The 16,437-nt window shown below is 33.4% G+C and overlaps 1 protein-coding gene across 1 annotated transcript in view; it reads right to left on the reverse strand.

The window, feature by feature from the left end:
* Positions 1 to 16,142, reverse strand: part of LOC129798789 (connectin-like) — a 129,476-nt gene extending 113,334 nt beyond the window's left edge. The window contains exon 1 of the mRNA XM_055842137.1: positions 15,482 to 16,142. The gene's annotated coding sequence lies outside the window, so the exon portion shown is untranslated. The remainder of the gene's footprint in view (positions 1 to 15,481) is intronic.
* Between the last annotated feature and the right edge of the window lie 295 nt (positions 16,143 to 16,437).

The following is a 16,437-nucleotide window of genomic DNA, read 5'->3' on the forward strand; positions in this document are numbered from 1 at the left end:
CAATCACCAACATAAAAAATTTCTTGTAAGAATTTTGCGAACTTTTTGTTGAATATCAATTGTATTTATGTACAAAGAATCGGTAATCCGAGCAAGTGATACTCAAATCACCCAGTCTTGTCCGGAATGGAGATAGGAAAATAAAATATTTCAAGTGATTTTTGAAGCTTTTCCAAAGGCATTTTCATCTTCCAATAAAATTCAAAAGCTTTGCAAAAAAAGATTTTCCTATATATTAATCAATACAGCAAAAAAATATAAAGTTTTTTATTAAGTTCAATTTGGATAATGTTCCCGGGCATTAAATTAATGAAACAAAAAAATCTAATGAAAAGTAAATTACTAACATGTTTCAATATTAGAAAGGTAACATCGTCGCAATGATTGTTATAATTGAAATCACTAATTTTCAAATAATACTTCTATTCAGTAGCATTAATAACAAACTGACATTTTCATACATTAATTTAACCATATACAAATGAGCTGTATTGAGTTTGAAAAACCACAATTACTCATCAGTGACACGTATTATGTATGTTTTATGCATTTCCGAAGTGCCAAACAATTTAGGGGGCAATTTCAATTGTCCCCGCAGCCTGATTTTCCATACCAACCCCTTTGTCCCTGATTTTTTCCCCTAATTTTCCACCATCCCCCAAACAATCCCCCCTTCCAGTTAGTTTATTGTGTACTTGCCATTAAATTACAAGCCGACTATTTATTTAGTGGTATTTCTGCTCTCACTCATGTGGTATTCTCGTGATGTAATTTATTATTCTAATTGGACTTATTACGACAAATACAATCATAGCATTGGGTGAATTTTGGGTTTGGTTTTTGAGGGTTGATAAAAATATGAATTGAGTGAATTGCCGAACCGTCCCTCCGCAGTTCAACGTTCTTGGAGCCGCAGAAGCCACCCCCATAGCGTATTTACATTGGAAATTTAATGGGATTTCCATGGAAAATTCCACCGTTTCCCAATTACTAGAAAACCAATGGAAGATTTGTAAGAGCCTATAGGCATTGTGAATCTTTCACTGAAAATCCAGTTTCTGCTTAATAGAAATTCACACATTAATAATGTACATATAGTTTTATATAATAACTACATAAAACAAACATTTCGCAAAATTATTCGTAAATGTTTGTGAATTCCTACTGGGGAATTAAGAAATTCTCGTAAATTGTATAACCTGCTAACAAATTCGAAAATTTTATATTTTTCCACAATTTTTATTCTTTTACAAACATTTTTCCGTACATTTTTGTTTATCTGGCAAAACTTCACAAACCAATTACAAAATTTTACGAACATTTTTCTCTGTGTTTTCAAACATTTACGAACAAATGTGAGATAAAGGAACAAAAAATACTCGTCAAGTGGCCGTGTTACAAACAATGTTATAAAAGTATAAAACTTTAATAGTAAACAAATCAAAAATGAACAGAGAGAGATTAAAAATGGCTGCCTGATTTTAATTTTCCACTGACCAATTTAATTATTTTTAATCATTTAATAGTTGATTTAATAATTTTACTAATAATATTTGCAAAGTAATTGCCAATATGCATCGAGAAATCATCTTGAAATGAGCTGAGAAGACGCAGGTACACGAACGAGTGAGAGGGAGTAGACATTCCAATAATTATCCAACAAATCGCTCAGCAAAAAAGGTTGACTGAACATATCCTATCATTTTTCATTTAAAAAACATCATAAATATGAGTTTCCCATGGAAATTTCCTTATTGTGGAAACTTAATGGAACCACTCGCTATGGGGACAACTTTGTTTCACTGTGGTTGATGAAATTGTTGATCATGGAGAAATCAATCAGTGTCAATGTGTGGTTTCCATAATGAACAAAATTGCTTATCTAATGTGTATCTATGTTGAAGGATAATAATAGACAGTAGATAACCAGAAAGTGACTTTCACCATGAGGGTAAATTGAGTGGTTTTAATGGTTTTGAACAGCAATCCGCTCTAAAAGTGTGACAATAATTCACAGTACCAATAACAATATTTTACAATATTCTACATTACTTTATTCCACAATGAGGCATTTTAGAAGCATTTTCACTACTACCCTATCTGTTACATTTCGTGAGAATTGAGAACTTATTTTTAGACAGACAGGATTATCGATGAATGAATTTCAAGGTGATATGATTAATTTAATATTCCGAAATGACGAGGGTTGAAAGATACATAACAAATTTACGAAGGGATAATGCTCATTCACAATACACATTTTCCCATGAGGAAATTTTATTTTTTTATTTAAAATGTAATTCCAATTGAGAGACAAGGCTCTAACTGACAAAATCCTACACCGTTAAAAAATGCAAGAAACATTCCTCCAGTTGGGGATGTCACATAAAATATTTAGTGAAAAATTTTAGAATAGGTTAAGCAAGGAATAAAAAGTATAAAGTAAATTGCAATTTGCAAAAGAATACCTGAAAAGTAGAATATTATGCAAAAAAAATGTACAATTTCATTTTTAGTCAAAAACTCAGATAATTTCTCACATGGTCAGAAGTTAAATTGGCAAAGCCCAAACTTTAAATTGAACTGTAAGTTTTTGTCAAACCGTCTTGCAAATTTTCGGTGTGATTAGATTAAAAATGCTAAATAAAATTGGCATTGTATAAATGAGCAGTAAAAAGTTAAAATTGAGCAGTAACAAAAAAATTTGAAACACTGATATTATCGTCCAAATTTTGGCAAAGGGAAAATAATAGGATTTTTATTCTATCTGCCTAAATGAATATTTTAAATAAAGAAAAATTATTCTATGTATATACAATAATTTTTGCTTGAAGACATGTTTTTGAAATTGACTATAAGAATAAGCGAGATGACTGGATCTAGATTTTATTCACACTTTTAGTGAAGTCCAATTTATATCTAGTTATTTCTCTCACTCTCATAAGCAATTCAAAAAACATATTTACAAAACAAAAGTTATTGTGCTTTCGGTATATAGTGGTAAAAGTGTATTTTGTAAAACAATCTCGTTGTTTTTATGAAATAATCTTAACTCAAAAATTTAAAATCACATGTATTGATTTTTTAAAAGTTTAACAAAAACTCAACAACACTACTGCAGCAATTAAATCGGTTAAATCAATTTTAAATAAGTTTTAACAGAGAAATGCAATGTCCCTTCCCTATAATACAATTGTATATTACAGTGCTAAAATATAAGGGTAGCAAACCAGATTAAAAGTCTTAAAAATTGCAATTGACCGTCATTCAAAAATAAACCTTAAACATTTGTTTTTCTCAGAATTGTTCGGAACATACGAGATAATTTTAAAATTAGAAAATTATCAGCAAACATCTTAAGCTTAAGCTCCTATTCATTTTGGAAGATGTGAAAGAGAAGCTCATTGAGAGAATTTTCCGTTGAATGAGTGGATTTTGCGGTCAGAAGAAAAAAGAAGTCTCAAATGAAATTACAGCACATTCAATTCAATAAATATCCTTCAACCTTGCTCCAAAGCACTTCAACCAAAAGATTCTCGAGAGAGCCATTCAATCAAGCCACGGAGGGATCTTTTTGGCCAAATCTGATGGACGAGAGTATTAGTCACCAATGACAACATGGGAAACACTTCGAAGGAAGGAAGAAGAGAAACCAGGGATGATGGGAAAAAGCAAACTATCTTTCATCACCCGGAAGACCATGGAGGATATAGGGAGTGAGTGACTTAAATGGAAAATGACTCGAAAATTCTTGTGAAATCACTATTTCTAGACAGAGTACCAAGGACAATATTTTCACCCTTGAGAGGATTTTGTTTAAGAGCTTTCATTTCAGAGAGTAATAGCCAAGAAGAGCAAAAGGACACAAAAACTGCTCAATGAGCTTTCAACTTTAAATAAAAATTCACTCTTATGAAGTGTCAAATTGTATAGCAAACATTTTCCTTTTTTCTCCTTTTTTTGATGGTTTTTTGGATCTGGGAAAAACTCTAAGGAAGAAAAGGGTGGGTGGTCCGGAAACAAGAAAAAAGGGTAAAAGCTTCAAATTCCCACATCAATAGGGAAGAGTTGGTAGTTTTCTTGTCTTGACCATTTGGTCCTTTTATTGCTCGTACTCAAAGTGAGAGCTCAAAGAGAAATCTATATGTATACTTATAAGATAAGAAACGGTTTTTGGATTACATCATCCGGTGAACATCCGATTTTTCGTTTCTCTGTTAGCAAAGTAGAGAAGAAACGGTTAGAGATACTAAACTTCCTGCTATCAATAATCCCTGAAAGTCAATATTTCTTATATAAAAATATTTTTTCTCGCTACCTTATCTACTTTAAATCTCCACCATTTTACTCTGGAGATTGATTACCAACGCTAAGACGACGGTGGCCGCTATCACACAAACATTGAATTCCTTGAACACCTATATCTGTCAAAATTTTACTTTCAAGAGCTCTAGCTTAAAAGTAGTATACGAAATTTTAAAAATATCAAACTTTTCTCGTATTTCGGAAATAACTCGAACGATTTTTTTCATTTTCAGATTTGTCTTTAATGCCCTTCTTTTGTTATGTCTGACGACATTTTAGGATTTGAGTTCAAATGTTATAAAATTTTTAACAAGTCCGTTACGTACTAACTTCAACCAGAAGTGAATCGGCAAATCAACTCATTTTGAAAAAAAATCACACTTATGTGATATTGAACTGATTTTTCGAAAATGTAATTAGCAGGTCTCATATACTATACAACCAGTAGATATTCAAAAAGGATAATAAAGGAAATTTTTCCACTCACTACTAGTTCGAACACACCGCGAATTTTCCTTAGCCATTGTTTTTCCCACCATCATCATCCAGTCGGACGAACATTGATGTTCTCTCTGTCCAAAACGGTCAGAAAGGACAGTTTTTTTTTTCTTTTTTCTTCAATCCAAACCCCCAATGTGGACTTTTCGCCCCTATTTTGGTTATTAAAAGCAAACTTTCCATCTGTGCTGCCCCATCCTCCTCCCACAACTTGTCCAAGTCCCATTGAGACACCACCACTTCTCTTGAAAGAAGTCGAATGAGGAATTCCGAACGAGCGGTGGAGGATGTGAAAATCGGAGGAAAAAGTTTTCTTCTTTTCCTCTCTATTTGACCTGACTTAGGGAGGGAGAACAGGCATTTTCCCAGGTTTTTCTTTTTGAAAAAAAAAACTACAGGGTGTGAGGAAGAAAATTTTCATCGTGCGGCAACTAATAGGAAATAATCTGTTATGGTGGAAAATAAAATGTTAAAGTCAGCACCTAAACGATTCCAATTTGCAAGGTGCCATCTAACGCAGAAATTTAATGTACAAAGATAATTAATCCCTCCTGCTTTTAGAAGACATTTTGAATATTTTGCAATGTGAGTAAAATTTTAAGTAGCTGAAATGTAGGGCAATATCTTAAAGGGACTTTTCGATCCTTCGTAAATTTAAAGAGAAAAAAAGTTACAGAAGAAACTTCTTACTTCAAGAATTTTAAATTGAAAATATGATGAGTGTTTTGCAGTGAAAAGCATTGAGAAGTTCGCAGATATTGCTGAAACCTGACTGACTTAGTATACTTAAACTCACGTGATATACCAAGAGTATGTTTTAAATTAAAAACTTTAATAGTTCACTTTCTCTCTCTCCAAATGCAATGCTGTAGGTGGCATGATGTCTTAATCTATAAAAAAAAATTGAACATTCAAAAACAATAGCAAAGAAAATTTCCAACGTGCTAGAACTCACGAGTATTCAAACACTACACAATTTTTTCCGCGTATTTTTTTTAAACTAAAGTATACTGTTTCAAGCCTGATTGAAATCAGTCTTCAGATCGCTTTTAAGCATTTTGAAAACATTAAAGAATTAACCGAATTCATACTTTTCAATTGAAATGATTTGTCACTTTCTATACTGACTGAGTACCAGTTCGAAGTCATTTTTAGTTGTTGGGAATTTCTAGGCATTTAAAATTAAAAATTATGAAAGGAGCAGACGAGATGAATTATGAGACATAAATCATTTTATAAATTTGCGTTATATAGATACTAAGTACCTCTTAGAAGTAATAATGATCTATAATAGTAGGAAGTATAATGATCTTGATCTAGTTAGATCAAATCCTGATTCATCTACCTCCATAATAAAATTATATCTCAATCAATTCGTCCTGAATAAATTAAACATTGTCTCAATTCGTTATATAAAACAAATTGTTAATTTACCGTCTATAGACTGAACTTATAATTACAACGTTTTAGAAAAAAGACAAGCCCGGTGTCTTTACTTTATAACCTTTTTTGTACATCAAAGGTCCATTCAGTGCAATATCGCTAAGAAATTAAGAATTTCTAAAAAAAAATATTTAGTTACCATTTAAAACAATTTTTTAACATATCGCGAAGATGTTTTACCATCTAAATTTTCATCATTGATTGGCGCAAACACGCTCCGGGAGACATTTATTTATCATGTCGTCTTTATCCTTGGTAAGTTGATCGGGTAGCAAAGGAAATGGCATATAAAACGGAAAAGAAAGATATTTCGGTCCCAGAATACACATGACAATTTTTACCATTTCTTCCTCTACCTTTTTCCCTAACTTCATGCCAGGTTTGAGTATATTAAAAATGAAAATGGGGTTTGTGTGAGAAAAATACCAATTTTCTCCCAGTAACAGCAAAGACACAGGATTACTGTGCCCGATGGGGAGGAAATTTCAAATCCCTTTCTAAAAAGATTTTTTTCCTGTTATACCTCATCTTTCCCGATTTTCTCTTCTCGCTAGCTTTTATTACATCTTTTAGAAGACTGTAGAGACATATTTTTGCCATGGAGAGAGTACAAATCATGAGGAAAAAAGGGACATTATACAAAGAAAACATTGAGCCATTTCTTGTGGATTTTTTCCCCTGGGCAAAAGAGGTGCTAATTAAGTCATCACTGGTGGACCACAAAATGAGTTTAATGTCGAGGAGCATTAGCTAAGATTATTGGCAGTGGCAGCTTCTGTAATTCAAGGTGAAATCCGATCTCGTCTGACTAGGCTGAAACTTTGAAAAAACACGCTTGGTAGCTTCGTCGTAAATTCATTGATGGGAATAAAACGGTAAGAGATATCGACTTACGGTTTATGAAAAATCTTATCGACTGAATTGTAGAACAATATGACGTTTCAAACTTTCAGGTTCCTTTGACCTGATAAATGAGGCGTTCTAAAATATTTATAAAAATAACTAATTTAGTCTTCTAATTGTTATAATTTGATAATCAATGGCGTATTATGAGAAGTCCCATACGATAAGACAAGTCCTTAAAATATTAAAACTTCTCTTGAATAGCCTCTCATGACTGATACGACTGATATCCTACAATACAAGAAAAAACAATTTTCGAAATTCATAACTATTTATAACGAAAACTTACATTCACGACTCATGTCAACCTCAACATTATCCATCAGACTAACTCAACTGAACTATTTTGTTGCTTTTGTCAATCTTGATAAAGTTTTCTTCTTTCATAACTTTTATATAGAAAACAATTAAAAAGGCGCACCGTTTGTGATAATTCACGTATATAAGTGCCGGTAACTCAGAACGGACGTAAATTCAATTTTACAAAGAATCGCATCAAGTAGGGGAGCCGGCATGTTTGAGATATTTTCTTACATTTTGATTTTATGGCATTATTTCAAAAACTCAGAAAATTATCTTGAAATTTTGTATAACGCTTATAGTATGCTCACTAGTATATATTTTATTAAAATAACTCGATTTAGTGTTTTTGTCACATTTATTTGAATAATAAAGGAATAATCCATTACATCCACGTCTGAAACATGCAGGCGCTCCCCTAAATTTTGTTCTACAACCACTTGTTTGCTCTCAACACAATTCTCTGCCCAAAATTCTGGATTATACAAAAAGAATCTCATCTACCATAAACCTATCTGGGCTTAGCCCTATCTTCATTTGGTAGCTCACCCTTTTCTAAACATCCAAAATTATCCCCATAATCAGGCTCTAAGAAAAATATATACAAAATAGCGGATGTGCAAAGGGTGGGCTCGAGATTTGGACCATACGGCTGGCCAATTTTTGGGATAAATGAGTTGTTGATTAATGATGTCTTCATCATCATTTTAATAAATGATGCGTCATTATTTTCAAGCAGCTGCGTCCTGATTGACGATTTTTCTCACGCGGTCATCCCCTAGTTTTTTTCCCCGTTCTTCAACAGAACATTGCCAATATCCAAATAACGCACACAAACACCCAATCATCCCACCCCCAACCCCCGGCCAAGGGATAGGAAATCATCAGGAGCCTGTGTAAACTTAAACCTCCTGATTTTGGGTATATATTCCTGGGTGAAACATGTCAGAAAAAGCAACATTTGATTGACCATTTAAGTAAGGGCTTTCTCTCTTGATCACTTTCTCACTCCCCCAACCATCCCCGAATTGTGATTTGTGTTCAGGGGGCATGTTTTGCTCCTTTCGTCGTTACACTATTATCCACACAACATCCATCAAGGAAGGCAAAAACAGCTAATGACGGAATCAGTGTTCGGATTTGTTTGGCACTCAAATTAAATTGTTTGACGATCCGCTCGTTTTGGCCCCCACCCGAATGAGTCTCATTATCCATCGTGGACGAATAGAAGGGTAAAAGTGGCAGGAAACAAGAGAGTTTCTCCAGGAAAGTTATATACCCAAGCCAAAAAAGGGATAGTCCCCATTCCTTCATCCACTTGATGAAGTGATGAATTTCACTCCTACTGAGATAAGGTTTGAGTATTTTGCAGTGAAAACTATGCTGAAAAGTTCGAGGAAGTTGCTCAAATGGAATTGTGTTAACTAATATAAATGATTCTAACTGATAGGTATCAGTTTCAAGAGGTACTGTACTGAGTATAGGATTTCAAAGTAGGGGAACACCCAAGAAGTCAAGATCAAACTAGACCTAAATTAATTGGTCCTGATCTACTTAGATAGAATCCTGTTTAATCAACGCTTACATTAAGATTCGCACAGATAGTGAGTAGTTTAATTTATGTACATATATAAAGAATTTGTAAGGTGACCAGTATGAGCACTGAAGACGCGTCATTAAATTATTTGATTTTGAAAACAACATTCATAATAAGGTTTATCAATAAGATTTCCTAATAATAAAATGGATTTTCTACTAAATGAAAAACTCGTAAACCTTAAAAAGTTCAAGACAAGATTAAGTAATTATAAAAGTATTCTGACTTGTTATATCCTTCTAAAATATCTCCAAGTTTTCTTTTAGCATTAGTCAATTTCTAAGATATAGCTCCTGACAAGAAACTATAAAATTTATTGGTGCTATAGAAACAGTTTAGCAGGAGATTAAAAGTTCCATCATTTATCATAAAATGCAATATTCGCTCAGAAAACTTAACTCAACTATACCCGAATCGATGGAGCTTTCGCAATAGTTGCGTGAAAATTTCGAAACCTGACAAATGAATCAGGAGGGTTGAGATATTCCTCACCCCTTTTCATTGTCCAAACACCCCGAGAATGAGTCAACATGGCGATTTGATGGGTCAGAGACTCTTTTGATGGCCATTGCGGCTCGATGAGGTGTGTTTCATTGCGTTTTATTGCGTCTCCCAATGCTGATGTCGTGTCCTCAGGGGAGAACAAAAAAGGCCAGCACCTACACGAAGGGTAGATTGTCAGACACTAACTGGGCTTATTTAGGTCAATCTCACATCGAGTCAAACAATCAACTAATTATAACTATTGAAGAGATTTTCCACTGTCACTCTTGAGCAATCAAAGTTTCCAAAATCCACAAAAAAGTGAAAAAAGGTAGCTTATACCTCCAACCAATTGTCCTTCGTCAGCACGTCAATAAAAGTCCAACAAAAGGCATGAAAAAAAACGGAAAATCAGGACGCGCACATTCTTCTTCCGCGACAGAGCCCAAGAGAAACATAAAAGTAAGTCAAGTATGAAATTAATTTATCAACTAATAAATAATATTGCGTCACCCACGATGAAAATCCACAAAATCTCCTACATGGAGAACCTTTCTTCAGCTCCTCGCCGTTTCGCGCCATAAAGAACAGAATTGAGTCTTTGTTGCTCCTTCGCCTTCGATCGTAATGCACAACACATTTTTTTCCCAAAAAAGCGGGGGGTTATGAACCTTGTAAAATAATGCAAAATTTAGTAAATAATGCTATAACTGTGACAAGCGACTCAAATCTATTTAAAGTGCGAACTAAATCAAAGGTTTAGTCAGTTGAGCCCTTACAGCTCGAGTCCAGGGTATGAATTCTGAGATAGTGAGTTTTTCACGTGAAAAATTCACGACTCTGAGATCACCTTTAGTAAGCATTTTGTCAAGCTTTTGTAAAAACTTTCATGTGAATTCTTAGATGCTGTTAGTGTTTCCCGTGCCACTTTTTGTGAAAGCTTCACTAAACGTTTACAGGAAACGATCTAAAAACCGTGAGTTTCTCACGTGAAAAACTCACGCATCTCAGAATTCATACCCAGGGGTATTTGAGCGACTTAAGTTTTTTTTTATTTGAGAGATATAAAGTGCAACTATAATATACAAGATTTTAGCCCGATGCATGCCATATGGTCAATTTAGAAAGTTCGATTTTTTTTTTGATAATTGCGCTTCTGGCGGTGGTTTTAATGATCTTTCAAGAGCTGTGGAGTTCCCAAAATCTTTCTAAAACGCTCTCATTGATCAAATTCTGACAATTAGGACCGAAGCTAGCGTCAGTTTTAGGAAAAATTTGATCCCTTCAAACTTGGGTCGTGGGGGGGGGTCTTAAGTTTTCTTTTAATCGAAAATTCTAAGACGTGTCCATCGATACACGAAATAGAATTTTTTCACCCGATATAATCTTTGCTCAGAACCGCAAGCCGATATCTCTGTCTTGGTTTGGGAGTTATTAAGTTCAAAAGAGCGGCTGATTGGTCGAAAAGTTCAGAGGCCATTTGATTTGCAGGACTTTGTAAGGATTATAGTGATATTGTTAAGAATTTCACCTAATTTAAAAAAAAAACTGACTCGAAACTTAATTTGTAAAAATACATATATATAAATATATTTAAAAAATGGAATCATAAGATTGAAATATTATTTGTTTTAATATTTAAGTAATATAAAATCGAATATATTACTTTTTCAAATTTTAAATACTTATTAAGAAATCATAAGGTTTCTTAATAAAGAAAAGTTTACTTCAACGTTTTTAAGCCACTAACCAATAAAGCGCCAATAAAGGTTTTGCTTATTTATTTATTTATTTCAGTCATGGTCCTTTTGACATTTTTTCTGAAGGTCTGAACTCATTTTGACTTTTCGTTTCGTGGCTATCCTCAGTTTTGTGTGACAGGTCAGAGAAAAAGTAGAAGATGTTTTTGTACAAAAAATTTTATTACCGAATTCGAGAAAGATACCGATGTAAAATAATCTAACTAAAATAAAATTATATTTTACTGAAAGATATGTCGTTATAGTAATTAAAAATTTGAAAATAATAAAAATGTCAATCTTAGAAACGAAAAGAGTTTAAAATAAGTTTAAAATTTTCTCACTAGACGCCCAAACTAAAAGAGATAAAGAAGAACGGATGGCATCTTTGAGTTTATTATACCATAATTAGGCAAGTAAAAATCCACAAAGAAACTAATAAAATTGTTGTCGGACAATTTATTAAATGGTCGTCGTAACAAAGTAACAATTATATCTCTTTAGTTGTCACACCAAATGCAACTTTAGTGTAATTATATTATTTTGGTTACTGCTACAATATTCAATAAAGGGGTTACGTGGGTTTCGCAGAGTAAAAAAAAACATATTTTCTTTACATCTTTTTCGACAAAAAAATTAATTCGAGCACAACATTTTAACTATCTTTTCTAAAATTTTCATTTCAAAATTTTAAAAATTCAGCCTTGAGACCTGATTTTTCGAGATGGTTTTTTTTTTTTTTTTTTTTTTTTTTGAAGAAAAAAAAACTTACTTTTCGGTGGACAAGATTTCTCAAACTATACTCGTCTGACTTAAAAAAACTAAATATTTTCTGTTAGCCGATGAGTTAAACTCATACTTGAACGGTATTTTTTTTATTTTGATCACAACTTATTCTACAAGACAAGACGTTATGTAAAATAAAAATACGGCGAAAATAATTTTTTTTGTATAAAATTCTACCAAAAATCCAAATTTCGTCTTAAAAAAATATACCATTCAAATGCGAATTTAACTCATCATCTTATCCACGGAAAAGTATGTATTCTCCAGAAAGGTCTTCGAAAATTAGGCCCCAATTGCTGAATTTTTAAGATTATAAATGAAAATTTCAGAAAATATAGTTCAAATGTTGTACTTTTTACGCCTAAAAACTTGAAAAAAATAAAAATTTATTATGTTGACATAAAATTAGAAAAAAATATAGTGTTTTGCAGTCTATTTGACCCATGTAACCCCTTAACCAGAACCAATGTGTTTTAAGGGTTTTAAGAGTGTACTGGAATCACTCTTTATGTTTGCTTTATTAAAAATTCAGGAAAAATTCCTAATATCGAAAAAATCAATGGGATTATATTAAAGCTTTTAAAAACTAACTGCGTTCAGACCCAATTCCCCGAATTTTCGTTTTAAAGTTACTATTCAAGAATGATTCAGAGTTATAAAATAGTCAACCAGTGAAAGGGCGTTTCCATAGATTTGTTCTTGAGGTTGATTTTAATGTTAAGACGACGATGAGCGCAGTGAGATATGTTAAAAAATGTATTATATAAAAATTTAAATTCGTACAATTTTGTTTAGAACTAGCGTTAACGGTCAATTTTATAAAATTTCACATCTTATCTTAATAGGTAGAAACAATAATTTGTGTAATATAATTTATTCGAAAAATTAACTGAATCATATCCCCTGGAAACCCAAACCGACACCTGCTGAAAATGCTCCGGCCGGTGTTCGACCGCTTTTTCATTAAAAATTTGCCAGTAGAGGTTTTTGCACCCCTTGGCATTTTTTTCGCAATTTCCCCAAGAAAAAATACGGCGCCTTCGAGAACTTCCTGTCCATTGTGCTGTTATATAGTTTCTCCCTTTGATTTCTCTTTTTAATCTATACATTTCCCAGGATCGCTACGGGCAATCTGACCGCGTAATGTTGAGTCATTAGAAGCCAATTAAAATGTGAGAATGCCACCAGATTGTGCTGTTTATTGGCCAAAAAGGGAGCAGCGTTATAGTTTGAGTGGCAGAGAAAATGCTTGAAAGAAAAGTGTGAAAATAAATTGAAAAATTTCCACCCTTGATCACAATAGAGACGGCAAATATTGGAAGTGCTTGTCTCAATGGGGTTCGCGTGGGGCTTGGCGTGGGAAAAAGTCTTTGGAATATTGTGAAAAATCAATTCATATTTAGCACATTTTCACCGTTCCATCAAGTCTTGTGAGAGGGTGTGTATTGTAGAAATGCGCGGGAAAATTACTGGGAAGAGATGTTGGAGAGCGAAAATTTTGATACTGCGAAGGGTGAATGGGGATAAGTGGGGAGAGTGGGTGGGAGAGAAAATGAGCACAGAGGGGCAATATACAATGAGATTCTCCAAACAATACCCAGCAAACGATAACAATAACATCCCCTTTTGCCAGTAACACCCCCCATTGTTGTATTATTACCGATAAATAGTTGCCCTGAATCAGAAAATCAATTCAATTTATATTATTTATCGGTAATAAATCATTAGCCGAGGGAACACTGTACAGAGAAGTCTGTAGAAAAATTACTCTTCTGTGGAAATTCTTCCAGTTGGAGGAGAAGGGAGGAGGAGAATGTCCTCCTACCATTACAATTTTGAAAAAGGCCACAATTACCGACAAATTAGTTCTTAAATTGCAATAGGGGCAAATTGATTTATTTTTCTCACAAATTTTAACTTCAAAATTAGATTTTTCCCATACAATTTCTGAAAATTGTACTTTTTTTATTAATTCAACAAAAAGAGGTTGCATTTAAGCCAAATTATTGTTACTAAATTTTTTTATACGTGTTTAAAATTTTTAAAAAAATATAATTAACCCTTAAGTTATGCTAAAATATTTCTAATAATTCGATACAGTTTAATCTAATTTGAAGATTTTATTTTTTTTATAGTTTTTTCTCTGTTGTATGTCCTGTGTCACACACCTGCACTCAACCAGTTTAGGGTATTTTTCAAACTGCCACGCAACTGTTCTCATTTTCGCCACGTCTGTTCCTATTTTGGCCGAGCAGTTGTTCTCAACTCACTGGCTGTATGGAAATAACTCGCCGTACGAGTTGTCCCCAGCACATTGTTCTAAATTTAAATTTTAACACAAACTACTTATTATCCTATCTTAGTAACGCATATGATTCAAAAAAAATATATTTATTATAAATGCATTACATACCATAAAAAATGAGAAAATTCATCTGAATATCGGATATTTTTTTATTAAAATCAAGACGTGTTTTGACAATGTAAGCGTGTACGATTTAAACTTAATCCAAGAACGGTTTTAGTGTATAGTAAGCACTTAACAGAATTAAATCTTTATGAAGTTCAAAAAGAAAAGGCATTGCAAAAAGTACCGTGAATATGGATTTCTGAACACTTCCGAAGTGCTGGAAGTGTCAAGTGTTCTCCAGATTTACTCCATAATAAAAATGATGCTCTGGAACAATTAAAAAGCATTGAACTGACCAATTGTTCTAATATAGTAATTAATCGATACAATCAATATTAATGATCATTATCATTTTCTCACAACCCTCCTCCTCCCTTTCAAAATCACTTTTTAGAATATCTCAAAAATGCGTGATACGATTATGCGAAAATAACCTTGAATCATTCCCTTCTAATGGTTTTCAAGGTTAATCAGCTCTTCGTAAAATTTTGTCATTTGTTCGTGAATGTTTGTTTTCCTGTCGAACATTTTTTGTGTGTTTACGAACATTTACGAACAAATGTTTGTAAAAGTACAAAAAATGTTCGTCAAATGATCATGTTACGAACAATGTTTGTGAAAAAAAGTACAAACTTTTACGAACTTGTTTGTGGGTCGATTCACGTGCATTTTGTAACTCCCCCATAGGAATTCACAAACATTTACAAACATTTTTACAAAATATTTTTTCTGTGTAATTGGATTTAATTAATGCTCAATATTAATAATTATAATAGCAAAATATCACTCACAAAAATTAATTTATAATGGATTAATTTAAAGAAGTAGGTTTACTACTGTTTTATCACTTTTATACTCCAATAAGACCGTAATATTCTTCTTAACACTAAAATAAAAAATATCCAATGATTATACTTGCCCCAACCTCCCCTACTTTGCAGGTAGGTGGAGGAAATCATTAAATGAATCATGAAGGAATTAATCCAAACGTTCATAGTTTAAATCACTTTTCCTTACCTGGGATTCAGGAGCTGCTGACGACAGTGTCCTCAAGTGTTGGCAATTAACAGCTTTTCCACACACACAACACCTCCAGCTTCCAGTCACACAGTTTTCCTACACACTTCCTCCGGCTTTTCCCGGGCAATTAATTCAATTCACACACTGTGGTTCTTAAGGATTCTTCTCTCTCCACCACAATTTTCTCCCTCTGAATTTTCGCGCCAAAAATAGGAAATTCCAAAGCGCCAATAGTCAATTGAAATTAATTAGGAGCAATTCTTCACTCCCTGGTGCTATTTCCCAAAAACAAAAAAAACACCACTCCTATGCTCACGAGATTTCGCCCAGAAATTATTTATATCCTCCCCAAAATAAATTTCCACTGGTAAATTATCCTGAGGATCTCATCCAAAAGAGAGAAAAACTCACTAATTCACACTTTCACTTTGTCTTCCAAAGTTCTTCTACAAGAAACAATTTTTCTTCCTACCGGCGAACAAAAATATATTTACGTAAATTCTTGCTGGAGTCAGAGAAAGAACCGGGAGCAGCTGGTACACAGCAACTTGTCTAGTCTGAACCTCAGAGACAACTAACACGGCTCACAAATGGTGCATAAAATTGTTGATTCGCCGGAGAACCTTCCACATATGGCTCTTCCCAACCAAATGGTACCTTTCTCTCTGATTCTCTCCCTCTCTCAAAATCCTTCTCGTGTATTTATGAATTGCCTGAGCAAATGAAACTGTTGAGGCTTTTGTGAGGGATTCAAACGTGCTGGCTAAAGATCACTCGTTTTTACCCTCAAGACAGCATTTGCCAAGGGAGAGGGACTTTCTCTCTGATTTTCTCTCTCAGCTGGAGGGGAAAATCTGCGCAGAGACCAATCATTCAACAAGTTCTTCTTCCCTCTCACTCGTCCATTCAACAAAATCCTGGAGAAGTTCTTCCATTCCCAAAAACCTAAGTCT

The sequence above is a fragment of the Phlebotomus papatasi genome, chromosome 1 (assembly GCF_024763615.1).
Source record: "Phlebotomus papatasi isolate M1 chromosome 1, Ppap_2.1, whole genome shotgun sequence".
Classification (NCBI taxonomy): domain Eukaryota; kingdom Metazoa; phylum Arthropoda; class Insecta; order Diptera; family Psychodidae; genus Phlebotomus; species Phlebotomus papatasi.